The 20,171-nt window shown below is 38.8% G+C and overlaps 1 protein-coding gene across 1 annotated transcript in view; it reads left to right on the forward strand.

The window, feature by feature from the left end:
• LOC108730167 (growth factor receptor-bound protein 14) overlaps nt 1–20,171 on the forward strand; it is a 319,854-nt gene that overhangs the window by 34,180 nt on the left and 265,503 nt on the right. The window lies entirely within an intron of this gene.

A 20,171-nucleotide genomic window follows, 5' to 3' on the forward strand; every position in this document is an offset into this window, starting at 1 on the left:
GCGATGTCCACGCGCATGCGTCACAGTGTGGTGCAACGTTGTTGTCGGCGTTCTTGTTGATTGCAGGCTGTCGTCAACGATATCCGCCCCCGAGGTTTTGGTGCGGCCGCACATCGGAATGACGGTCGTTGACCGAACGGGAAAGCTTACGTTTTCTATATATTGGTCAGTCACGAACGCGCACAAATTTCGTCTGGACATCCGATTGGTCTCTCATCGTCGTTAGGGATGGGATCAAGTTGATACATACATTCACGGTTCGTCCGATTCAATCTCATGTACCACTATCACTTTATTTAAATCGAAACAGTTTGATGGATCGCTCTCTATTTTGTTAAAGTAATTTAAAATCCAATAAAATTAAATACTAAATTAAAAATACTTGAAATGAAAAATTAATAATTTAATAAAAGACTCTAATGAAGACAAATTCAAATATGTACACAAAATTAGCTGTTCGAATCAAGCTAATTGTTTTCGGTATTATTATAAACCAAAGTCAAGGTATAAAATATTTTCAAATAGTTTCAAACGATATCTTGACTTTTAATGTGGTCATCGTCGGTGAATTTTACATTATCATAAAATGAAAAATATCAATCTGAGAAGTAATTGAAAAATTTTACTTTCATCTCGTTTTATTTTTAAATAAAAGGCAATTATAATCCAGATAAAGAAAATTGGAAAGAAAATATTTGCATATATATTATAGAAGATAAGATTGCTTTCTGTGCATGAATTTCACATTAAGTGGTAAAGCAATAATCAAAAGAATTCCTTATTTAAAGCGTATTGTTATCAGTATACATAAAAGATCGGATTCCATTCTTGTCGTATACCGTAATCACCGTTCCAAGTATAATAGAGATTAAAGTCAGCAGTGAAGCACTTCTTTCGCTTTCTGATCACGCACAAAGACTCGGCAGGGATAACGCCTTTCGACAACAGGGATTGTTTTGGTCGTGCGGGATAACAGGCCAGCCAAACTTTTCGCGCAACGTCACGAAGAATCTCGGTGAGCCCTTTTCGCGGTAAAACAGCAGCCCAATACTGAAGTTACGTAAGGAAGTGTTTGGCACGCATGTCTGCCTACGCGTTTTTGACCGGCAGATGTAACGCCCAAGTGGTTCCTTTCTTTCGATCGATTTTTAGTCACAAGCTAGCTTTGAAAGTTATCGGCGGTGAAACGCGAGACGAGCTTTCACCGAGACGTGCCATTAGCGACAAGAAACGGACAAATCCCTCTTAAAAAAAAAGAAAGGAAAGCTCGAATACGATCTATATACATATATATATACACACGCGAGCGAGCGACGGTTAAAGTGGAAAAATCGACGAAAAAGGATATTATTTAATATACGTATGCGAGTAATGGAGGTCCACGCTTATCAAGAACTGAGAAGCTCTTTGAAAGCTTTTTACTGGGCTCGCTCTTGGAGCTCTTCTCGTATGGCACATTGCGTGTCTCTACTTCCTCCTCTTTCCTACGTCGGTTTATAAAATGCGAGTACGTGGAAACATTGAGGGGTATGAAGCGCGAGTCGCGGCCGACTATATGAAGTTGGACTAAGTCACTCTTCCTTTTCTCTTCTCTTTACTACCGTCCTCGGCACTCATCGTTTAGAGTGAGCTCGCAAAGTAGACAGTGAGAATTGGACGATAAGAAGCCAATTTTGGATCAAGTATTCTCTTGAATTAATGGCGGGCCGCGCGCACTCTCCCGTTACGCGGGTTCTAAAATTCCGGAAAATAGAACGGCTGCAGAATTTACGGTCTTCTCGCTTGCTCTTTTCGTCGACGATACCGCGAACCTCCGGAGGTGCGATAAGACGACGGGCATCGATGGCATTGCGTATATATCCGCGGGATTGGCGACAGGCGTAAATCCAAAGCTAGTTTTTCCCAGTCGCTCGCCTTCCGGTTAAGCCTGCAATCTCCCGGCCGTATATTCGGCGCCGCGATACTTTATCCGACCGCATCGACAGCTTCGTCTTCGACGTCGACGGCGACGACGATGAGCGGAGAAAACGACGTCCTCCTAAGACGCGAATTAACGAAGATACGTCTGATCGATTACTCGACGAACTAAGTACAGGTAGAGCTATACCATGCGAATTGCTATCATATTGATGAATTATTTTGTAACGCATCTTAAAAAATACTTAATTAGATCTTTGATTTTATATAATACTCTTTAAAATTTTAAAGTAAGTTGTCACTCTGAAGAATGAAATTTTAAAATCTTAAAGATTGAAAACTGAATCACTCTTTTTCGAGACTGGCAATTTTCACTTTTTAGAGCGAGAGTCCACTCCAAAGAATTTAGAGAATACATTTACTATATCTGTTTTGAATTTTACATGCATTTTAATATAAACATAAATGATGTTATAAATGCACACTTGGGAATTTTATATGTTTTTGTGAAAGTATCAAGATTACGTTCCAGTGACATTATTGTATAAATTACTAGGCAAATATGAAGTCGTCTTTTAAGCAGTTGTCTTATCAAGCATTGTTCTCTGATTGCTGGCGCATTTTTATAACGGACGTGTATGTTATATACGCGCTTGCATTTATTTATTCGTTCGTTTTCCAATTCCGCACAGTCCGACGCATATTACTTTCGCGCAGAAAAGGAGACGACGGAGCTACGATGTGCAATTAAAATCGTCTCTCCCTCGTCGTTCTCCTTTCTTCCGTCGCCGTTCTGTTGTCGTCCTTGGGGCGCGGGCAAAGCAATTTACATGAGTAAACAGCTGGTCGCAATTATGCTTCCTTCTTGTTCCAAGCATGACGATCGCTGTTTATCAACACAGTGTTGATACCAGTACAATTTCGATGAACCAAAATTATCAATGAATATCAAAGAGGAAACTAATTACAAAGCTTTAGATAAAGAAAGATAAAAATGGACTCGTATTATTCTGTGTAAAAAAGGGGTGTAAATTACATGTCGTCTTGACATTAACCTTCCGCCGACAATCTTTAAAGACACCATCGATATTTTGACTATAACTTTTGGTAGATAAATTTAACTCTGTAAAAAATAAGTAAAATACACTGAGAGAAAAAATGTTATAATTACCATAGTTTAACTATAATTTATAATTATTTTTTGGGATAACTGTATATTTATATTTGTTTTAACATGCAAATATAGTCAATTGTACCATTAATAATAATCACTCACACACTGCTTGAAAAGCTGTAGTTTTTCGTAACATATTTTTTTTGTTATTATTACCGCAAAGTAAATTAATGAATTTAAGGAAATAGTTATATTTACTGTAATAGTTATATTTACTGTAATTGTGACAGCATTTATTAAATAAAAAGGTTTGTTATTTATATCTTGATATTTTACTATATTAATATTTATAATTATCGTAATTTATAGTACACTTTTTCATGTTTGAGAAAACTTTATGTATGGATATTATTACTAACATTATAGCATAATAACCATAAAAATGGAGTCACCATAAAAAAAGCTTCTAATCATAATTATTTTAGCAATTATAGTCCCAAATACCAAATACTTTTCTCTCAATGTAATCACTTCTATGATGGCAAAAACTCGTTATTAAAACTTCGATAAATACATCAAAAATTTTTTCTATATAAAATTTTTGTATAATCCGGAATAATAAACAAATTTGTTCTATTTCTCGAAAATCCCTATTGTTGACGAAAGATTTAAAATTCATATTGCCAGTGGAAGGTTAAGAGAGATTCTTTTGAAGAATCTGTCAATGCAGTTAGAATCGTTGATTCTGGGACACCCCGTGTGTGCAAATATTGCAAATTATGAGGCAGGCGGGACAGACAGGTCGTCAACCCAGGATCATCTGTCGTCGTCATCGGAATTGGTCCACTCATCGTTTCCCGTGCATATTTTTTCCACGAAACATTTTCGCGACACATTTTTGCGAGCCATGGAATCGCAGTAGCGGCGATCGATCACTTCGATCGCGGCGATTAAAACGACGAGGCGGGTCATTGTTGTATCGGTGACGAGATTATTACGCGCGAGAGATCGAAGGAAGCATTTCTCATCAGCGTGATAACGACTATTGGTTTCGCACGACAGATTCATGTTTGAAATCGACTCAATACGACAGCTCCGAAGGGAAAAGGATCACTCGAATTTTATTGGGAGTGAATTAAACGACCCCCTTATTGCACCTATTTATCCGATATCACAGGTTCGCTCCCATAAATATTTGGCCTGCACTCATTGACCGGAGGTGAATGCATGATCATTTATTTATTGCTACGTCGACCATTATTTCGCGCTTTCCCGAGGTACCGGCATCCGCATTCGGAATTCTAAAACTGCGCGAATGGCGTAATATTTTACCATAGATTAATCCGCGTCCGGCATGGCCGATATGCGACGAATAAAAATGCACTTTAATCTGTCCATCCTCCTTCTCTTTCTTCTTCTGCATTCTGCCGTCTCTCTTTCCTTTTCTGTCCTCGTCGCAGATTCCGGATAAGTACCGCAGAAATCCAGCGAGTCGCTGAAAACAAGGCGAACGACGGTATTCTGTATTCAAGAGACTGCACCGCAAACCCAATACAATGTACGACGCGATTTAATTGATAGGGATTCTCGGAATACGCAAAGTCTGAATTTTTTTCAAGTCCGTATCACGTTAACGGCCTTATCTAGCGTTTTTCACGACGCCGACCATGTATGCACGAGTAATCGTAATGAAATCGTGTCGCGAGCTTTTTCGCATTACGGATGCGGCACGAGTCTAGATTTATTTCTTTGCAGAAGGAAAAAGAGACGGAGAGAGGAAGAAAGAGAATGTCTCGAAACACACTTCTCTGCTTCTGTTCCTTTTTCCGTTCCGTTCGCATGGCGCGTAATGCGCAACGCGACATTATTACGAAAATTTCAAACAAATCACGTAGCTCGCGTCCCCTCGCGTCGATACAAATCTTTCTTTCGCCGACTTTATCGCCGCGATTCAGTTCTCGCACAGCACGAAATTTATTCCACGCCTGGTAAAATCATATTGCCGCGACAACGAAATTAAAGTCTTCCGGATGAACGCGCCCGCTGTACGGCAGCGTGGACGTTGCCGATCGGCGAATTATTTAAATTTTTCTCCAAGGAGAAAAATAGCACGTGTTTCTGCATCGATGAAGTCGACGCGTACTGGTTGCTTGTCACGCAAAATTTATAGACTCGAGAAAGTGGGAAACCTTATCTCTTCGCCTTTCGGTCGGAAAGTCAAATTTCACAGTGATTGATTTTAAGTGATTTTAAACGTTAATACATATTCATCTATTTTGACATATCAATTACTGTTCTCTGCAAAATAGGAAAAGATTTTTATGACGTACATACCCCTCAGTTCACACGATGATTTTTTGGTTTTTTGCTACACACGATGGATTGTTCGTGTTCTAGGTTAATTTTCATCACTTTTGCGAGCATACAAAAATTATCAAATGAGTTTTACATATATTTTAACATCTTTAGAAAGTATTTATAAAGTCGTGTATTTACAAAACAGGAAAAAGTAGAGACTATTATTTAGCATACATTTTTTAACTCATATTGCCAAATTGTATCCAATTTGAGTTGTTTTTAATCATTTCTGTAGATCGCCATTGCTTCTGTCATTAAATTAACTAAAACAATGGAGTTAAACATTTATCTCAAAAAGATGTATTAAATTTGACTAAAATTTAGTTTATTATTTATAGGTGCATACGTTAATATGGGCATTGTTTACTTTAAAATTAATCACAGAAAGGGATTGATTTATATTTTAACACATATGCAAGTTAAAAATAACAAAATGTTATCAAGTCATGAGCTCCTTTGATATTAAATAGTGAAGTACTCCTGGTACTTCAAAGAAAGGAAATGCTCAGGGCACGAGTGACACATCATGTATATTAAGGGTTAATCGCAAATCTTAATGATATAAAATCGTCTTATCGAGATAAGAATTAAATATAAAGCATTTTATAAAATATCCTCTCAAAAAATATTTTAATTATCGTTCTCGAATCTATGCGGGTTACAGGTCAACCAATGAATCGAGTAAGACAGGGAAATAGAGAAGGATAACAGCCTTAATTAATTCCATAATCTTTCCCGATTACTCTCGCGTCTCACGCGATTCGATTATCGACGATTGCGCTCAATGGTGTTGGACACTCGACGCCTCGTTGCTTTGAAGGGAATTTTAGTAACGCCATCACGGTCGCGCGGTCGCGCCCTACCAGTCTGGTGGTAGTTTCAGCGTACAAAGTACTTTCGACGTTGAGCTCGTTTCGACGGCGTGGAGTCGCCGACGCGAGATGAATGGGGCTGCAATATCGAGAATGCGTTCGACAATCAAATTCGCATTACACGAAGCGTGACAGGTAGAGTGGCGAAATGTGGGGATGACGGGTAGGGAGAAGCAACGGTGGGGGAAGGGGTTGCTTTCGGCGAGAGAAGGGTGGATCGTACCGTTAATAAAGAACCTTTCACGGGCGGAGGGGACCTCGTGAATTATAACCGGCCGTCACTGTTAACCGACGTGTAAGTGACACGAAACCACAATCAGGCATCTGTTGCGGCTTGCTGGGCTGCTATTGAGTATATATATCGGAACGACGATTGATACATATCGGAATATCAGCAACCGGCGAATTGATTTTGGTATTGTTCTCCTGTTACGTGGAGATATTTCCTGAGTATTCGCTAATAATCGATACGTCTATTTTTTCTTCTAATTTGGCAGTTTTATTTCTTTTGATCGAAGAAATAAAATTTTCATTTTTTTTATGCTTTTCTTTTAAATCTTCTAAATTTTTCTTTGTCTAATTAAAAGAAGTAAGGCAAGCTTTGCAAATTCGAAAGCTTCTATGTGTCAAAGGCGAGAATGAATAATTTCAATTCAAGATATTCATCAGGGATCTTCGGATGATGCGGTTGTTTCCAGCGTCTGAATATTGCGATGTTTATCATCATTGAAATTGTTAACTTTGTTTTCCCTCGTGAAATTAACTTGCAACTTGTTTCTGATGTCGACTATGCGTTTAACATATTATAGCGCTGTATTACGTTTACGGTAATACTACGTTGTCGGTCAGCAAGCGGGAAATTGTGCAGACCGTACTCGAGACGACACGGCGAAAAAGCAGAGGCACTTACAACTGTCGCTCGTTCATTCCTGATTCCATTTCGAACTGTACACAATACTCGAGATCACGATGAACGAGGGCGGGAATGTTTACCGAGATGTGACGATCGTACTCGCCTACAATACTTCTTTATTGCGTCCGAAAAATGTAGATAGAAGATGCGCGAAAAACCATTATCGGCGCCATGGGCGTAGTCAGAATTTTATTTTATAAGATGGAAGGAGCCAAATTGAAAAATAAAAATTAAAGATATGCGATTTCGCGATATATCGCAAGCATCGTGATTTCCTTTTCTTGAATCGCAGTGCGATATGTAATTGGCTTCTTAATCACGAAATCGCATACGATTTAAAATCGCGCCTACGATTAATATTCTATACTTGTTCTTTAATTCTTTTAAGCCATGCAAACAATTCGACTAACGCGCTATAAAAAACTGATATTTTCTGTTCCGTGAGAAATTTTTTCTTTATATTCTTTTATCAAGGATTTTTCAATTTACACTAAAAAATAGATGTTTTCGTATTTGCTGCGTTCTAACAATTTGTATTTTTTATTATTTGATCAGCTGTCACTGTTCTGAATTTATCAAAGAGTTTTAATGCGACAAAATGGGCAGTTGAACATTAATGTACCTATAATACACATGTCTAAAAATCACGGTATAATGTATCACGTTCGCTGAAAGAAGATCATAATTGTGATGCACAATTTAAAAAATTGCATCCTTGTTGAAACTTTTAAACCTGGAGGGGGGAGGGTAATCAAGGGTATAGATCACTGTTGAACTTATTTTGTCTTATATTATTATTTTTTATTAATTACTGGCAGGTAAATTACAAACGTACTATTTAATTTATTAATTACTTAATTTTTTTCTTAAAATTGTAAACTGATTTTTCGAATTGTAAAACCTCAACTTTAATATAGTCGTCTTGGATTCTTAGAAAATCTTTCTATAATTTTTATCTCCAATTCTTTCTTTCTTTCTAAAATTAATTTCTTGCGAATACTCATTAAATATAGTCCATTTAAGCCGGTTTAATGTTCTTTTTTAAGATTTAGGGAGGGGGCCACGTCCCCTTAGCTACGCTCATGATCAATAGTAAGAACTTTTTGAAAAAGAGTGGCGCGAAGACGAGGAAAAGAAGCGTAGAAACGTCTCCGATAGAATAAAGGAGTCAAATATGTACGAAGTATCTTGAACGATCTTTCCGATGCGACGATGCAGCGGTGCGACGTTGGAGACGCGAAAATATGAGGCTGCCTTGAAAACTATTTATACGTGTATCAAAATTTACGAGTCGTTAATGTACCGATCGACCGGTGGAGTAAGACGTGGTCCCGTTTCCCTCGTCTAGTGCTTATTCGTGCGAGCTTCAATGTGGAAGTGCTTCGAAAAGTTTCAAAGCGGAGCAAAGAGATAGGGGTGGTAGAGACTGAAGGATGGACCGGGGTGGGAATCTGCGCGAAACGCGAGTAAATGTAATGACGATGTTTAAAGAGAAGTTTCGACGTTTAGCTCGATACAACAATACGTCCCATTGTTGCTCTGGGCTACGTACAACAGTCGAAACTACGACCGGTGCCGAAGTCGAGAGAGACAGAGAGAGAGAGAGAGAGAGAGAGAGAGAGAGAGGGGGGGGGAGAACTTTCCGCGATTTCAGAAGCGAATAGAATCCGAGCAATTTGTGTGTCTGTATACGTATAGATATATACCACGTATCGAGCTGACAGGTGCCAGGGGCGCTCTTTAACTAAAACCGAAAGCGCCAAAACAAATCTCGCGCTCGAGACCCTTGGCATTAATCCGATAAAGTACGAGCCATTAGCTTCAAAGGGGCTTTAAAATTTTTGCCGAGGCACTATATACTGTTCCCCGTTCTCGCCGTTATTTCACCGCACGGCTAACCGTATATTTTTCTTGTTATTGCCGTCTCCTTCCCCTGGATTCTCCTGTAGCAGCATATTCGGAATGTATGGCTTTTCGAGAGCGGTGAGAGCATAATACGCTCCGTTTTTCGTTTATTGATTCGCCGCGTGTTTAACATGAATCTAATTAAACATAGGAGATCAAACCGTTGATGGTGTCTCGTTAAATCAATCGATTCTTTGAACAGCGCGTCTGCCATCGCGCGGAATTTTCACGAGAAATTCTTTCGGTTATTGAACCTGAATTTGAAAAAAAAAAATGAATCCAGATTCTCATTGCATTTTCCCAATTTAGACAAATTCATTACGATATGCAAAAAGCCTTTGGATATTCTGCAAAGTGCGAAATTCTAGTACGGAAAATACGTTATCTACTTGGAAATTCCGCGTGGTTAGCAAGTTTCCGTTCGAAAGTCACACTTCGGGGCTACCGCGCATTCCCGCAAGTTCCCGCGATTCTTCGCGTGATGTAAAAGACGATCGATCAACTATGTCTGTCAGGCAACAAAATTTTCTCTATTTTTATTACTTTTACTATTGTATATTTTTTTGTTTATTCCTTTGTTTATTTTCTTCTTTTCATATACTTGTACGTTCTTAGAGCTTGTCCTAGAATATGAGTAAGTGCTTTCATCACTGTTATTCATAATGTCAAATTATGAATTTAATCCATAATTGGAGTTATTTTTAATCATTTTTATATAGGTCATCACTGTTTCTACCCAATATATCGTTAATTTGACTAGAACATGAGTTAAACTCAAGAAAATATATTAAATTTAACTCAAATTTAGTTTGTTATTTAATGCGTATGTTAATATGGACGATATTTACTTTGAAACTATTCATTGAAAGAAATTAATTTACATTTTGACGCTCATGGAAGTTAAAAGTAACAAAATGTTATTATATTTAACATAAGGGATTGCTTCTTATATCATTGCTTCTTTCATATTTAACGGCGATTTATTTATCTATGTATCTCTCCCTTTCTCTAACTTGATCAATATCTTGTGATCGAAAACTGTACCGAGCTTTCGTTTCTTCGCTAATGGTGTCTACTTGAATTTTTGGTCGATGTTAATTCTAGGCGAGGAGTGATGAATGAAAAATTTAACACGAAATCGCGCCGAAACTGGCACCGTTGTCTATCCGCTTGCATTTTTTAACAGCACCTTTCCCTCTTTGACACGAACGACGAAACAAAAAGAGCACGAACGCATGAGTTTTCACGTTTCGCGAGTTCGAGTCCGCTATCTTCCTTCGTCCCAAGAGGAATGGAAACGTCAAATCGCGCGCTGTCGGACTTCGTCTGCCAACGTCTTTCAGCGACAATCGACTCACTGAGCCGGTAAAAATTTTATATTCACACTTAAATAGCGCCTCAATCTTGGACGTATATACGTATATAGCGGATCGCGTTTATTTTGTTCGCTTCACTTAAGTTCCTTTAGCTCGGCACGCCACGCCACGCAGCCGCGTCGGGTGAAGTCGCGCGGACAAAAGTTATCTGACTTCAAGGCTTTTCCGGAGGTACGCTGGATCCACGTTCCACTAAGTGGAGGATTTTCGACGGTATGCAAGCAGGACAATGGCGCATGTACGAACTGACTAGCAGCCGTCCCGAAGCGCGACGAGCATCCCGGAGATGCATTGCGGGAAATGGTATGAGAAACGAACGCATTACATGCATTGTTACGAATAAATTTCATATACGGAGAAATAACCGACCTGTTTCTCTCGCAAATTGAGAATGAAGATTGTCGAATTTACCAACTTCGATGGCAGCACAATTTATGCAATATATAGGCGTCGTGGGATTGAAACTTTGAATTAAGCAATTGCGAAAGCGAAGCCTGGTAATAATGTGATCAGAGAAACAGAATAGGGCAACTGTCCCTATTAATTTGCCTTTAAGCCAACTTGCTTATTACTGAATTAATTATTAAAGTTGATTATTAAATTGCAATTTTAATTTTGTCTGTTTGAAATTAAAATCGGGTTTTCAATATTTCTTTTTCTTATATTATTTGTTTATTTAAAAGATGTTAACATTTTATGTTTTTGATTTAAAGAAATGTTTTTGGCTCTATTAATTTGCCCCAATTTGTGCCTATCCGCATTTGACTCATTTTAACGTATAGTTGCTAAAACAGATAATAGATGTAAGCTAACTGTTTATGTTAATATTGTATAAATTATTATTTTAATTATACACAATTTCAATGTACACTCATAACACAACGCTCTCAATTCCAATACAGGACACATTAATAGAGACAAGCTTAAATCTTGCGGTATTACTGGACTCACATAAATTCCTCTAAATTGTGTATCTTTCGAAAAATGTTTATTATACTTGAATAGTTAAAAAGTAGAATATTACCTTTAGCATCGTGTACATTAATAACTTAACTTAATAAAAAAGATATTTTTCTTATTTATTTGTGCTACTTTTCTTTATCACTTATTTTAATACAACAATAGGAATAGATACAACGAAGGACAGTTACCTTATTACTAATTATATTTACTTATTGAAAATTTATTAATTAAAAGATTTTTTAACAACATGATTTAAATTGAAATATTAAACAATATACGGTATACGGCGCCACTGTCCTACTTTCATCGTACAGAACCACTGAATCGTCATAGAACTTTTTTCATTTATTAATTGTTTATCGGCGCTTTTGTTCCGGGTAGCTGTCGTAAAATTCCCTCGTGTTAAGCTACGTAGCGGCGGAAGCGAATTCGCCGCCGGGGAAATAACCGGAACGCGCGCGAACCACGTAATGAATTTCAATTACGCTCCGGCGCAATAATTTGCTTATGTGGAACACAGTAATTTCGTCTGAACGCAAGTTCTCCAAAGTCGCGACATTTGTACGCCGTTGCGCGTCGCCGTTTATTCTACGTGACTACACGCGTAAATGCGCATTTACGCGCGGGGATGCACTCGCGACGGTATAAACCCGCGCGTAAACCGTTGTGTAGACAGCGCAACGTCAATCGCCGAACCGAGTTAACCCCGATTAGCCCCCCTCGAGTCATCTCGAGTCATACTAATAAAACTCTTTCCTCGGCAAATCGTTCGTCGAAGTGCCTCAATTACGACGAGAAATAACTTTTTTTTGCGCGCGTGCGAGGCATTAAACCGTGACGTCAATAAAGTGGAATGGATGAATCATGCATGAGGCGAGGAAATAGATTCCTGGATGTTCCTTCCGCTTCGTGCGCGCGCGGCAACGCACGCGCGCATTAATATTCGCGTTGCACGAATTCTCAGAAGACTCAGAGCTGTACAGGGCTGTGGAAGCCGTAAAAGAACTGAACTTAGTATAATGCTGTCATGAAGAAAACATAACGCGAGCAAAGAGAAAATGAAGAAGTAAAGAATTATTTTTTTATATTTTACAATTGCTTGCAAGCATTCGCAAATTTTCAAGAAGCAAATGGGGCTATAATTTTGAGATCGAAAGACTCATCGTTAATCATTCAAGCAAAAAGAAAATAAAGATTTGATACGTAGATGATTATTGTATATTTTACAAATGTCTGTTTGATTCGCAAATTTTCAAGAAGCAAATGAGACTGCAATTTTGAAGAATAACTTCCTGGCTAATCTTCGGTACCATTAAACCGATGATAAATTGATCCTTGATCGCTGTTACTTAAAGTCTCCTGGAAATAATTTCGACTCTTTTACAGCGCGTAAGTTATCAAGACGCCCGAGCGAGTCAGCGTAATATTGCGACGCGCAAAAAGAGCCAAAGATTACCGCATACGAAGATTAAGCTTTACCAGCCGACAAAAACGTGAGTTTTCGATCAAACTCGCGAAAAGCGTAAAGTAAGTTAGAAGCAGTGGCGACGACGAGGAAGAGATATCGAAAATACATTGCGAAGTATAAAGCCCGTGGTCCCGGCTATAGCCCGCGTCGAGGGCTTATGAATACTTTATAAGCATCGCTCTTATTCGCTATCGCGTAGCTCTCCGGTTTTCTTGATCCCCGGCACCGGGCAATTTCTACGCGAAACTGCAGCGAACGGTTACACTGGTTATATGCATAATACTGCGGCGATCTTGCGCGTTTCGCGCGACAAGTGGCGGATCGGCGACGAAATGTACAGAACGCGAGGAAACGTCTTCCGAAGCGTCGTCGACGCGCGCGAAGAGGAGAGAAATCGTTCGATCTCACCTCTGGCGATAGTACGACGACGACGACGACAGCGGCAGGAGAGAGAGAATGACGTTATTGAGGCTTTAAGCCGCCAGGTACTCCATTAGCGGCGACGCGCCAAGGAGTAGTTTGTCAAAGCGCGATGCATTTGCATAATTGCCGCGCGCGCCGAATAATTATGCGCGTATCCATTAGGTAATAAAGTCGAAGCTAAACTTTAAAGCGACAATTCCCACTTGCGTGACAGATGCGAACCTCCAAGTGTCGTTTTAATTTCTTTTTTCCTTCTCTTTTTTTCCCTCTCTCTCTCTCTCTCTTTCTTTTCCTCACCTGTGTGCATTACCCGCATGCCTGCGTAATTCATAGCGGCTCGACGCGTGTCTGCATAATTTGCACACGCGAATGCCTATCGGCTAATGCAATACACCGCATATGAAGCTAACTGTTAAATTCGTAATCTTATTTATGTGCGACGCTAAAGCACTCACGCGCATACTTTCGTCTCGTCGTAAATGTTTGTAATATAGGCGTGAGTCGACAACTTGCTGCGTACGGTACTGCCGTTTGTCAAGACGCAGCTCATTTGCATACTAATCATGCTCTCGCGCCGTTGGAGTATACATCGTGCGAGTATTCGGCGACCAGAAGTCGGTAATAAATCTTCCACGATTATTATTATACTCTAATTCCAGAAAGCAACAGATTTCATATTTTACACGCGTATGGATTCTTATAAACGAAGAATCTGGAGTATCAGAAAAGCTAGATCTAAAAATAATTTTATTGGATCATCAGAATAATTATGTAAGATGCTCAAGCATAATAATGCTGCAAAAAATTTAATATTTTATTTAGCAACCAGTTTGGGCACTCTGCATAATTATTATGATGGTCCAACAAAACTATTTGTACCTAAATTTTTAGATTCTTCAATAAAATTATTCCTTGTATATCCATATATTAATCGCGTTTGTGATGTCTCATAGATATTTAAAGATATATGTAAATAACAGATTTCATATTTTATATATATATATGGATTCTTACACAGAAAGAACTGTTTTGCTGCAGGAATATCAAAAAAACTAGATCTGAAAATAATTTTGTTGGACAAACTAATTATATAGGATGCTCAAGAATAATAATATTACAAAAATATTTTTATATTCTATAGCAACTAGTTTAAGCATTTTATATAATTATTTTGATTCAGCAAAATTATTTTCAGATTTGTATTCAACTAAATTTTTAAATTGTTTTTGTATCGTATATTAATTGTGTTTGTGATTCCTTACAGATTTAAAAAAAATACATTCAAATAACAAACATTTGAATTACCGATATATAATTCATTAATTTCAAGATAATTTATGTAACAAATTCTTTAGTACAAAAAATAATTTATTTCACATTTCTATGTTCAAGCATAAAATCAAAACAACATCAATCGATCGACAAGAATCCACATCAGATATGTGGAGACAATTTCTCTTTTGTAAAAATCACTACATCATATTTATTTATCGCTTTTTACCGCGCTTTTTACTCTCCCAATAAAATATTTCCTATTATTTTTTTATTTATGTTAGTAAAAATTTGTGCTATAAATTTCAGGCGACTGGTGTATCTCGCAATTAGTATTCTGTCGGATAATAAAACATTAAAATGTGTCAATAAATGACGCATCGATATAATGAGTTTTATGTGTACGTACGTATGTATGTATCTGTGTATGTGTTTCCTCGCATGTACAATAAATCTTACACATATTCCGGAGCTTCGCGAAAACATTGTTAATTATTTTACGCGGGCGCTTTAATCATTCGAATACAATGATCGCGCGACACTTATAGCACTTCCGACTTTAACCGTACGCGACGCGCAATCCCACGATATACACGATAGCATATTAGTAAACAATCGATATCATTCTCTTTTTTTTTCAATTTTTCCAATTCGCGATTCGCATTACTCCGCGTTCTCAATTTGCAACCGATAGGCAATCGGTGAAGAGTTCAAAGAGCGATATGAGATACACTTAAATCCAAGTATCATTGAAAGTTAAACGACTTATTGCTCGTAAATATTATGATATAATTTGTAAATTTTATTCCTTTTCGCTTTGATTCCCATGTCGGGAATCAAATAAAATCACGTGAAATATTTGCTTCTACATGAAAAGAACACTTTTGTTGAAATATTTAAAAATTTAAAAGAAAAAATAATAAGGACTTTCGATATTAAAACACAATTAACAATAAAAAAGGATTAATGAGAATAACGGCGTGGTAATTTTGTGCGCAAATTTATATGTATTTCGTACTTAATTAACTAAAATTTTAATTAATTTAAAAATTAAACAGATGCAGATCTAAAAAAGTTTTTGGACTATCAAAATAATTATGTAAATAGCATGATGAATAATATTACAAAAAGTGACACTTGATACTTTAGTAACAAGTTTGAGCGTCTTATATAATTATTTTGACGGTCCAATAATATTATTTTCAGATCTGTATCTAGCTAAATATTTGAATATTTTAAAAGCGTCTTTTTCGTGTAAATGATGGTCGTCTTAATACACGAATTGTTAATAACGTAAGATTAGTTAATTATCAACTGATCAATAGTAATTGTACCGTAGAGAATGATCGCGTTTCACGTCTGTTAGTGTTGACGCGATCGCGTTTCGAGGGGTAATGCGACGACATACGGAATAGAGTATGCTATTCAAGGACCGTGTAATGGTTGTGAAACATCGTGTTTTAATGGGCGTTCAGTAACGCGTTACTGAATTATCACATTAATCATCTCGTTGCTTTCTTCCTTTTGTTTAATAAAATCCGACTGACATTTGTTTAGTAAAAACCGATGTCAGTTAGCTCTTATTGAAAAGCCGATTTCTAAAGCGACATCGGTTTTTACTAAATACGTTTGTTCTCTGGCTTAACAAATACGATGACTGATTTCACTCGATACTCCCGTACGAAAGCTCCGCGTGTCGAGCCCGCTTCGTCAGCGCCGACGTGTCGAGATGCAGTTTGTCAAAGTCCAATGTATTTGCATAATTCAACGAGCTGCTGGCATACACTTACGAGAGTGCACGTCGGATAACGTGGAGCTCAATTTATGATCATTTTTGCTGAGCCGAGAATGTCGATATCGCGGTTCGGGGTGAAGGAAGGTAACTTCTCGACCTCACCTCGTCTCGACGGAGGAGTTCGTTACAAGAAGACCGCCGCTCGCTGCGGCGGAAGTCGAAGATCGACCTCTTCCGAAAGAAACCAGAGGGAGAGGGCGAAGAGGGATCGTGTTTCCGCGAGATGCACGATGCGTTTACATAATTTACCAGCTGATGGACGCAGCTGGAGCGTAAACTTTGCGCAACAATCTCGAAATTAAATTTTCAGCGACTTTTAGCACAGGGCGGCACGTCGGCGTCCAGGGAGATTCGTTACAATTTTAAATGGCGTTTAAGAAATTCGTGGAGTGTTTACTCGGTAGCTCGTCGCAATAATGCATAAGTTATCCCGATAATAAGGCTACTTGATGCACAAATATTTATGGTGTAAGCATTGTGCACAAACATCTTGAAAGCTCCGGATAATGACGGACACAAATATAAGCTCGTATTAAAAATAGATTTTGATTTTCGATAAAAATATAGTCATCGCCGTAGAATGGAAGATAAACTCGGTTTAGATGGTCACATGGAAAAGATATAGGCCATAGGCTTTTAGAACGATTAAAAAAATATTCTATTTATAGCAATTATTGAAGAAATTACGCAGCTATCATTTTTCATATAGTACCATAATACCCGAGTGTTTATCCTATATATTACTTCTCAATTGTCAAGTTAAAAGATATATGAGTCTACTCGTGGCAGTTTGCGCGCGGATAGCTTGCAAATACTTGAGCAGATTAAAGATCGTCAACGTTAATCGTGATTGACGGTGGAAATTTCCGTCGCTGTTATTAATCATGAGTTCGATTAAGTTTCGCCCGACTTGGCGAGAAACTCCAAGTGGATTAATACCTTAAGGCGTCTTCGTAAGGTACGAAACAACAGGAGGTAAGGGTGAAGAATTTGCATGCTGACGCAGGGTCGGGTATTTAACTTCTCGGGATCCGTGCATTAGATAAACAGTAGCCTGTCCGCAACGTGCTAGTCCTGGAGCTGTCTTGACGCGTAGCTAATTGCGTTTTCCAGGTGCGGGCCCCGAGACTTCGGAAAACCGACAGTTACTCTCTTTGTCTGTTCATCTCTCTTTCTCTCTCCGCTGTCTCTTTCTCGAGAACGAGCGAGGAGCGGCACAAGAACGACGGACGCTTCGCCTGAGAGACGATCCTGTGTGCAATGCCAAGTCATGCTACTTAGCGTGAGTAATACGAACGTCATTTTCCAACGAACTTTGGTCGCGTAGCAACGCGAACGGGAACGATGCGACATCGTTGCTCGAGGTATTAGGATTTTCTTAAGACATTCGCGCAGAGTCTGCAAGACGCGATGGAGATATCGAAGATATCGAAGATGCGTTAATGGGAGGAAGGGTAGCAGAAAGGAGAAGGGAGTGTTGCGTTAGAAGGCCGGTACTAAATTTCATTTGCATTCCGAAGATTAATACTGGCTGCACCTGCCGGCGGTGTGCGGTGCGCGCGGAACGATCGATTATTTCGGGCTCGTAAATTCTAACCTTAAGCAGAACGCGCGAGGGAGGCAACGCAGTTAATTTTACGAATAGATTGCACCGGTATACTCCGTAAATCCCGCACTTACTTCCCAGCATCTGCGTCAGATTACGCGCCGGAATATTAAAGCGTCTCGCTGATACTCCTCCAGTTCGCTAAGTTGACTTGACCGGTAAGCCCTGACGCGGAAATCGGGACAAAATGGAACGCATGAGGGGGGAGGAAGAGTGTAGCGTGCGGCACGTTAAGGACGACAAGAAACGACGGCTCGAATCCTCGGCAGAGTTGGACGGCGATGGTCCTTTCGCGTTTCGTAAACATCGTAAACTGCGAATCATTGGAAGTGACAGGCAGACGGCCTGACTGTTCACGAAGAACTCCGACGTCGCGACGTTGATAGCCCTTAACTTTGCGCATGCTAATGCGACATCCAGCGGGGAGGTCGGAGAGAAGAGGGATGTAAAGAGAAGCCCGACCACCCTGACAACGCCGCAGCTACTTCCGTCGTTCTCGCGAACGGAACAATGAGTATCCGGGGAAACAATGGCATAGGGAAGTCCGTACAACAGACGAAATCGTACCTTGTTAAGAAAATTTTAGGCGGACGATGATATCATATCGTTTCGTTGCTGTTTCCCTCAGTCAGATCGACATCGTCGGAGCAATGAGTTTTATCTTATAAAGTGCGCTGAAGTTATATTACATTTTTGTTGGATCAATGGGTGCATTCAGTACTACAACTACTCACTGAGCGCTCAGTGAGCTCTTGCATCTGATTGACATGTTCCGTTAGAATTAAAAATATAGACCAAACATATACAAGAGCTCACTGAGTGTTCAGTGAGCGGTCGTGGTACTGAATGCATCCAATTTATGTAAGATATTTCAAATTTCATTATTTCCACAACTTACAAGTATACGTGCATAATATTTCATTAATTAATTCTTTTAATATCAACCTTGGACCTAAAAAACAATTTTGAAATATCTAAAAATTTCATCAGACACAAATCTGAAAACAATTTTTTGTTGGATCATCCATCAAAATAATAGGACGAAAATATTTGCTAGAATATCAAAACTAGTCGCAGCGTCATCTTCATTTTTTATCGTCTTACATTACTTTTATGTCAATCAATTTATTTTCAGATTTGTACCTGATCAAATTTTCAGATACTTCAGCAAAACTGTTTTTCCGTATACATATTTAACAAAAATTTATTTGGTTTAAACAAAATTAATTCATTATCTCTTAATTTATTACTAACTCCAGACATATATTTAGAATCATGTCTGTAATTTATCACAAACTTATCAATCGTAAAATCAAGTGGACGTTACAAGAAATATTTTTCATGATATCTATCGTATCTTGAAGTTTCGCAACGAGACGATATTCCGTGTCACAGCGGAATCACAAGATTCATGGTCGGAACGCCCATGACCGATGACCTTATACACGTATCTGTCGTGTTTACGGCAAAATGCGTAAAATGATGTTACGCATGTATACTGTACACTGTACAGCTATCGTCGGAGACGTATCATCCGTGTCCGTATTGTTTACTGTTGGCGGTGGCGGCGGCGACGGCTGGATGTCGTATACGGAAAAATAATGTTGACCATTTCCATAAAGTTCATCGCTGCGCCGTGCCACCCCGCCCATCGGAGAAGACGATACCGCCTGCCATCACGGGACGCTATCTGAGTACAAAAAAAAAAAGAGGGGTAAGCGGGTGGAGGAGAATCTGAAATAACAGTCGAGTATACTCGACGATGTAGCGTACGGAGCATGGAGAAACGCGCGCTATCGTTTTTCCCACGTTACCTGCCAAAAGTTTATCTCGAGTTACGAAGAGAGTACGACGTCGCCGAAGAAAACTCATTGAGAAAGAGCGGAATCAAATGTCCCTCCCATTGCACGCCCGCCCTAAACTTTTTCCCGCGCTTTAATCTCGTTCTTCCCCTTTATTCTCCCGACCGTTTTAATTTTTCTCATTATAGACGCGATAGCATTCAAACGAATCGAGTCGGAGATGATCGGGGCTTGCTCATCCGACAGTTTTGATTGCGCGGCGGAGACTTCAATCGTGATCATAGATGGCTTTTTGTCGGTGGGAAATATTAAGAAATCAAAAGTATAAATTAAAGAAATTAAGAAAGAAAAGTCGTGTTATGATTAGTAGAGATGCATTGTATAATA

This window comes from Mycetomoellerius zeteki, unplaced genomic scaffold (genome assembly GCF_001594055.1).
Source record: "Mycetomoellerius zeteki isolate Tzet28-1 unplaced genomic scaffold, Tzet1.0 scaffold85, whole genome shotgun sequence".
NCBI lineage: Eukaryota > Metazoa > Arthropoda > Insecta > Hymenoptera > Formicidae > Mycetomoellerius > Mycetomoellerius zeteki.